The following is a 6,000-nucleotide window of genomic DNA, read 5'->3' as shown; positions in this document are numbered from 1 at the left end:
TTGTAATGTAGTACAAAAAAATTTCTTCTTTTACCGTTGTGCCGCATCTTGCTGCTTTTTCAGGGTCTCTTTCAGGGTCAGGGTTTTTCAGTGCTGCGTTATTAAAAATTGGGTTTTATTTTAAGGTGTCCTTGTTACAGTGTAATTATACATTTAAGAACCGAGTGATAATAATTAACTACATGTACTTACTGTAGGGTTAGGATAAGGGTGTGGTGTAGGATTAGATGAATGTAGCCTAATTATGCATAATTTATAGTTATTACTACAGTAACTACATGTAACGTGTAGCAGACACTGTAAAATAAAGTGTTATCAAAAAAATACTATAATGCAGTATCTCACATTTTTAAAAGCAAAAAATGTGTTCTGTGTGATCGGCTCCTTACGCGGCCTGTCACTCAGAAGTCAGAAACGTTGTCAAATTGGACAGATAGTAAAACAGGGCAGATGAAGAAACCAGTACTCACTTAAAAGGTCATTTCCAATGATTGACAGAGTTTACCGCTATTTTCATGCTACGGTAGTGTTTTAATTAAATAAGGCAGAAGGTTGCTTGTGTGAACCGCAGATATGGAACATTTTAAGCATTTCCTATTTATTATACTTTCTGTGTATTTCCAAATGTAGATATTAAAGGGTTAGTTCACCCAAAAATGCAAATTCTGTCAGTAATTACTCACCCTCATGTTGTTCCAACCCCATAAGACGTTCGTTTATCTTCGGAACACAAATTAAGATATTTTTTATTAAATCTGAGAGCTGTCTCACTCCTCCATAGGCTTCTTAAGGGATCGAAACTGACCGGCCCAAAAGTTATGAAAGACATCGTTAAAATAGTCAGAGTGACTACAGTGGCTCAATCTTAAGTTTATCAAGCGACTATATAACGACTTTATTCAACTAATCATTTCCTTCTCTGTGGGCCGTGATATTTCACGTAGTGATATTGCGCAAAGCTTCTAGGTTGCACGTCACACGTAGGCTCACTATTGGCCGACGCTGGTCATGTGTGTGATGCGTGACGTACAACCAAGAAGCTTTGCATAGTTTCACTACGTGAAATATCCAACACAGTCTCATGAAAGTGCATATCTATACCACAAATGTCATTTCTCGTGCCATTTATACGCCAAAAATGGTTTTTGCGTGCATATGCCACGCACTGAAAACTCCTTGGGTAGGTTTAGGGGGGAGGGAGGTGGGGAGTGCGTGCGTATTACACGCCATAAAGTGCGTATCATATGCACGCGAAAACTGTGTATCATATAGACGCAAAAAAACATTTTTGGCGTATAAATGGCACGAGAAATAACATTCGTGGTATAGATACGCAAATATCACGACCGTACAGAGAAGGAAATTATTAGTTGAATAAAGTCTTTTTTTTTGTTTGTTTTTTTGCGCACAAAAAGTATTCTCGTCGCTTGATAAACTTAAGATTGAGCCACTGTAGTCACTCGGACTATTTTAACGATGTCTTTCATAACTTTTGGGACGGTCAGTTTCGATCCCTTAAAAAGCCATGGAGGAGTGATCCAGCTCTCAGATTTAATCAAAAATATCTTAATTTGTGTTCCGAAGATGAACGAAAGTCTTTCGGGGTTGGAACAACATGAGGGTGAGTAATTACTGACAGAATTTTCATTTTGGTGTGAACTAACACTTTAAGTGGAGTCAGAGTTTGGATCCTACCGTTTACATACGCAGATAACATTCATTACTGCTAATTAAATGAATGCTTGTCATCCAACTAACTGCAGAAGCTCTGCCGTATCTTGGGACTAAGTGCCTTGTTCAAGGCCACAGTGGGGATAGGAGAGCATAGTATCCCTGAACAGTTGTCACAATCTCGTTAAGATTCTATATTGTCAATCCCTGCGGCTCCAATGTGTCTTAACGCAGCAGAAATTAATACCTCATTATATCACTCATTATGTCTTTGAATGTACGCCAGTGGAATGAAGATTTTAAGTGTGCTGCTACATCATAGTGTCGTCTGAGGCAGGGATTATAGACTGAAAACATCAATGCACATGCTGCTAGATTACAACATGACATGACATTTGATTTATGCAAATCATATGTTTAAAAATTCTTTCATAACCAATCAGGACTTCGTCTTTCAAGTTTTAAATTGACATATTCATATGATATTTGACTATTATGTGGTTATTCTATAATGATAGTTTGAACAGTTGAATAGTTTGTTGTGCTCTTATATTCACTTAAACTCAAATAGATCATCTAAGAATCATGAATGCTTTATTACTAATGCAAATATCTAAATGATAACTAATGCATATTAACATATTAACTGGAAGTGATTACAGCAACAACACAAAAAGTAGCCTACTGAAACAACTTCTTGTTTATATAAAATAATATCAAAACAAACAAGCAAAAAATATATATATAAGTGCTTTTAAGATTGTAGGAAAGTAAATATAAAACACAGTTCGTAACCGATTTCACTTTTATAATCTGGTGTATTTCAGTTCCAAGGGTCATGAAATGTTGGTTTTATATACCAGAATAAAGCCAGGAGATTGAAGTGGATAGGCATAAAAAAAAAGGATTTGTGACATCATTCAAAAAAGAAAGACATTTCAGAGGTGGATAATTTTGATAAAAGAAAAACAAAGATATATTATATAAATATTTTGCTACTTGGGATAATCCTGCACAATAAGACTAGTGCATTAAGGAAAGTAAATAAATACATTCTATTTTGAATGTATGTTGACTATAGAGTGCTCTGATGATGTCATCCAGCTGGCATTATTTTTCAGAAGCCTGTCGTCCATGAGAGCCTTTCAGTCTGCCATGTAATGGATCTTTCTGCCTAGTAAATTTTGAGAGGAAAAGGTTGCCAGAGACAAGTCCTCAAGCAGACTCTCTTATCAGTCTTACCATGGCAAACCCAGACGGGAAGAGAGGTGAGCTGCTTGTGCAGAGCTAGTATAAAATCATCTGTAAATTGCATTAAAGCTGCTCTGCTGTAGGCGCGGTGCCATAAAATGCATTTCTCAAAGTGACAAAACTCCTTCAGTGTGTGTGTGCAAGTGTAGGCTATGCATGTAAGGCTTTTGTTATAGTTCAAGACATTGATTGCATACAATACATTGAATTACGCAGCAACAAGACACAAACAGGGCTGGCAAAATTGATTGCTACAAACATAGTGTCATTATAGTGCCCTAGAGTACGGATACTTTATGGACAAAAGTATTGGGGAAACCTGACCAGAACACCAAAATGGACTTTAATATCATTGCATTCTGAATACATGGAGTTGGTCCCCCTTTTACTGCTATAACAGCTTCCACTCTTCTGGGAAGGCTTTCCACAAGTTTTTGGTGTGTTTCTGTGGGGAATTGTTTTCCCATTCATGTAAGATCAGGGACGGATGTTGGACAAGAAGGCCTCCAATGTATTTCAAAGGTGCGATGGGGTTGAAGTCAGGGCTCTGTATGGGCCAGTCAAGTTCTTCCACACCAAACTCATGTCTTTATTGCTTTGGTGTTATAATTCTTGAACACCATGTAAATTAGACATGTTATGTGCTCAATATGGCAATAAATTAGATTATCACACACACACACACACACACACACACACACACACACACACACAGTATCTTATTCTACTTAAGTTTTTAGCCTAAAAAATAAATCAGAAACAAATTAATTAATTATGTTGGTGTCTTTGTTTACAGTGAATCAAACTATGTTCATGTTGCCTTTTAGGTAACTAAAAGCACTCCACTGTTGGAAATTATTGGCAGCGTGATTCAAGCCAATTGAATCATGTCATTTTATTATACTTCATCTTACAGGCCAAAGTTCTCCTTGCTTTTACAGTTTTTATTTTTTACACTATATGTTGTTATACAGCCATACTTTAGAGAGCTCTCTGTGTGCCCTATAAATATTTAATTAAGCCATTGCAAGAGCGACCAAAAATCTAATTGCCGACCAATATAATAGAAGAACAGCACACTATGTGTACCCTGAGCTGTCCCAGCAGCAATGCATCATGGATGTGTGCCTGTTTGCTTCTCCCACTCCCTTATGAACTCTGATAAGTGTGGTGTGGATAGTCCATATATTTTCTAGCACATGTGAATCAAGACAAGAATGGGAGGACCGAGACAAACTATGAGAGGGACTGTGGCTTCAGATGCCCAATTAGAAAACAAAACAAAACAAAAGCATGGAAGACAGACAGAAAACGCAATGTGTTGTTGGGTACTGAAATCTGACAAGGAGGTGATTTAACAGGTGAGTGCAGAAAAGTGTTCAGAAAAAATATTCTGGTCATGGTCTTAAGATCATGCTCGCATACACTCTTAGAAGAAAAGGTTGTTTAAGAACCTTCAGTGAACCTTCATATAAAAACGTTTAGGTCTTACCCTATTTCTTATATAGAAAAATAAGTGTTCTTTAAAATTGAGACAATAACCCCATTGAAGCTTTTTTTTTCTAAGAGTATACATTAAAATAGAAATAGACTCTATTTAATAGAGGATATATCAAAACATATCTGCAGGATGAAGATGAGACCTCACTGTCCATGAGTTGACCTTAATTCATCCATAACCAGAATGTTTCGTCTATGTGTATGAAAGCACTCATATCCCCTAGTGCATTGAGCTGGCTTGAAGATTGCTTAAACATTCATGGATTTCCTCATTTTAGAAATATAAAATTCACATCATTTATTTTTAAGGGCACTGACTGCTTTTGGACATTTTTCCCCTTCAAGACTTTCGAGAAGATAGTGATCATGCTAAAATTCCCTACAGACACTTCCTGGCCTTGACTTTTTTTTTTTTGACGCTCATGGCTGCTTTAAAGTTTTATATAATGTAGAGAAAGATTTGTTGTAATTTTGATCTAACTATAGTGATTTTAAATGTTTGGGTGGACAGTTCACACTCAAAAAAATGATATGTTGGCTTTACTAAACTTTTTTATGTAAACAGGTTCCACCGGTTCCACATAACTATGTTTCGTTAAACAAACATAATATGTTCATGTAACTTCAACATCATGGAATTTGGTCATTTTAAGCGACCCAATTAAACTCTGAGCTAATGAGTTAATTCAGTGAATAATTAAGTGATGATTGAGAATTATTGAAGAGACCTGATGTTAACAAGCAAAATCTCTGAAGGAGAAAACCGGAATGTTTAAGTCACCATTATGGAGATAAGTATTTGTTTTAGTTGGGCTCTTGACCATTAACTTATTAACTTTAGATTTTGTTTGGTTGCTGTACATGAGTTATAGCAGCCGGATGAACAATGAACTAAGGTGATCTGATGGTGTTGGTTGTGTTTTAACATAATGATTATTTCACAATCATTTGACCTGAGTCACTGAACTTATATTGAACCCAATTTCTGAGTTAAGTTTACCTTATTGTCATTGTAGAGCATACTATTTTTAGCCTTTTCAATGAAATTCAAGTGATCAAATCAAGAAATAAAAAAGAAACTTCCTAAAAAATATCTTGAGTAGGCACACACAGACATCAAGAATAAGCATATGAATCTCAGCAATGGTGACAAACAGATCATAAGCTCATTATTTAACCATGCAGCAATGCATGATGGGAGCCACGAATGAGTTTTGATTGGTGGCACCCAGAATGCACTGCAACATGCTTTATAATTGTCACCATTGTTGAGATTCACAGGCTGATTCTTGATGTCTGTGTGTGCCTATTCAAATTTTTTTTTAGAAAGTTTATTTTTTATTTATTGATTTGATCATTTGAATTTCATTGAAAAGTCTAAAAATAGTATGCTCTACAATGACAGTGCTGCTATTATCCGTAAGGTAAACTTAACTCAGAAATTCAGTTTAATATAAGTTCAGTGACTCAGGTCAAATGATTGTGAAATAATGATTATGTTAAAACACAACCAACACCATCAGATGACCTTTGTTTATTGTTCATCCGGCTGTTATAACTCATGTACAGCAACCAAAC

The sequence above is a fragment of the Rhinichthys klamathensis genome, unplaced genomic scaffold, assembly GCF_029890125.1.
Source record: "Rhinichthys klamathensis goyatoka isolate OS25496 unplaced genomic scaffold, OSU_Roscu_1.1 h1tg000369l_1, whole genome shotgun sequence".
NCBI classification, from domain to species: Eukaryota; Metazoa; Chordata; class Actinopteri; order Cypriniformes; family Leuciscidae; genus Rhinichthys; species Rhinichthys klamathensis.
The sequence above is the reverse complement of the archived record's forward strand: the minus strand, read 5'-3'. Positions refer to the sequence as shown.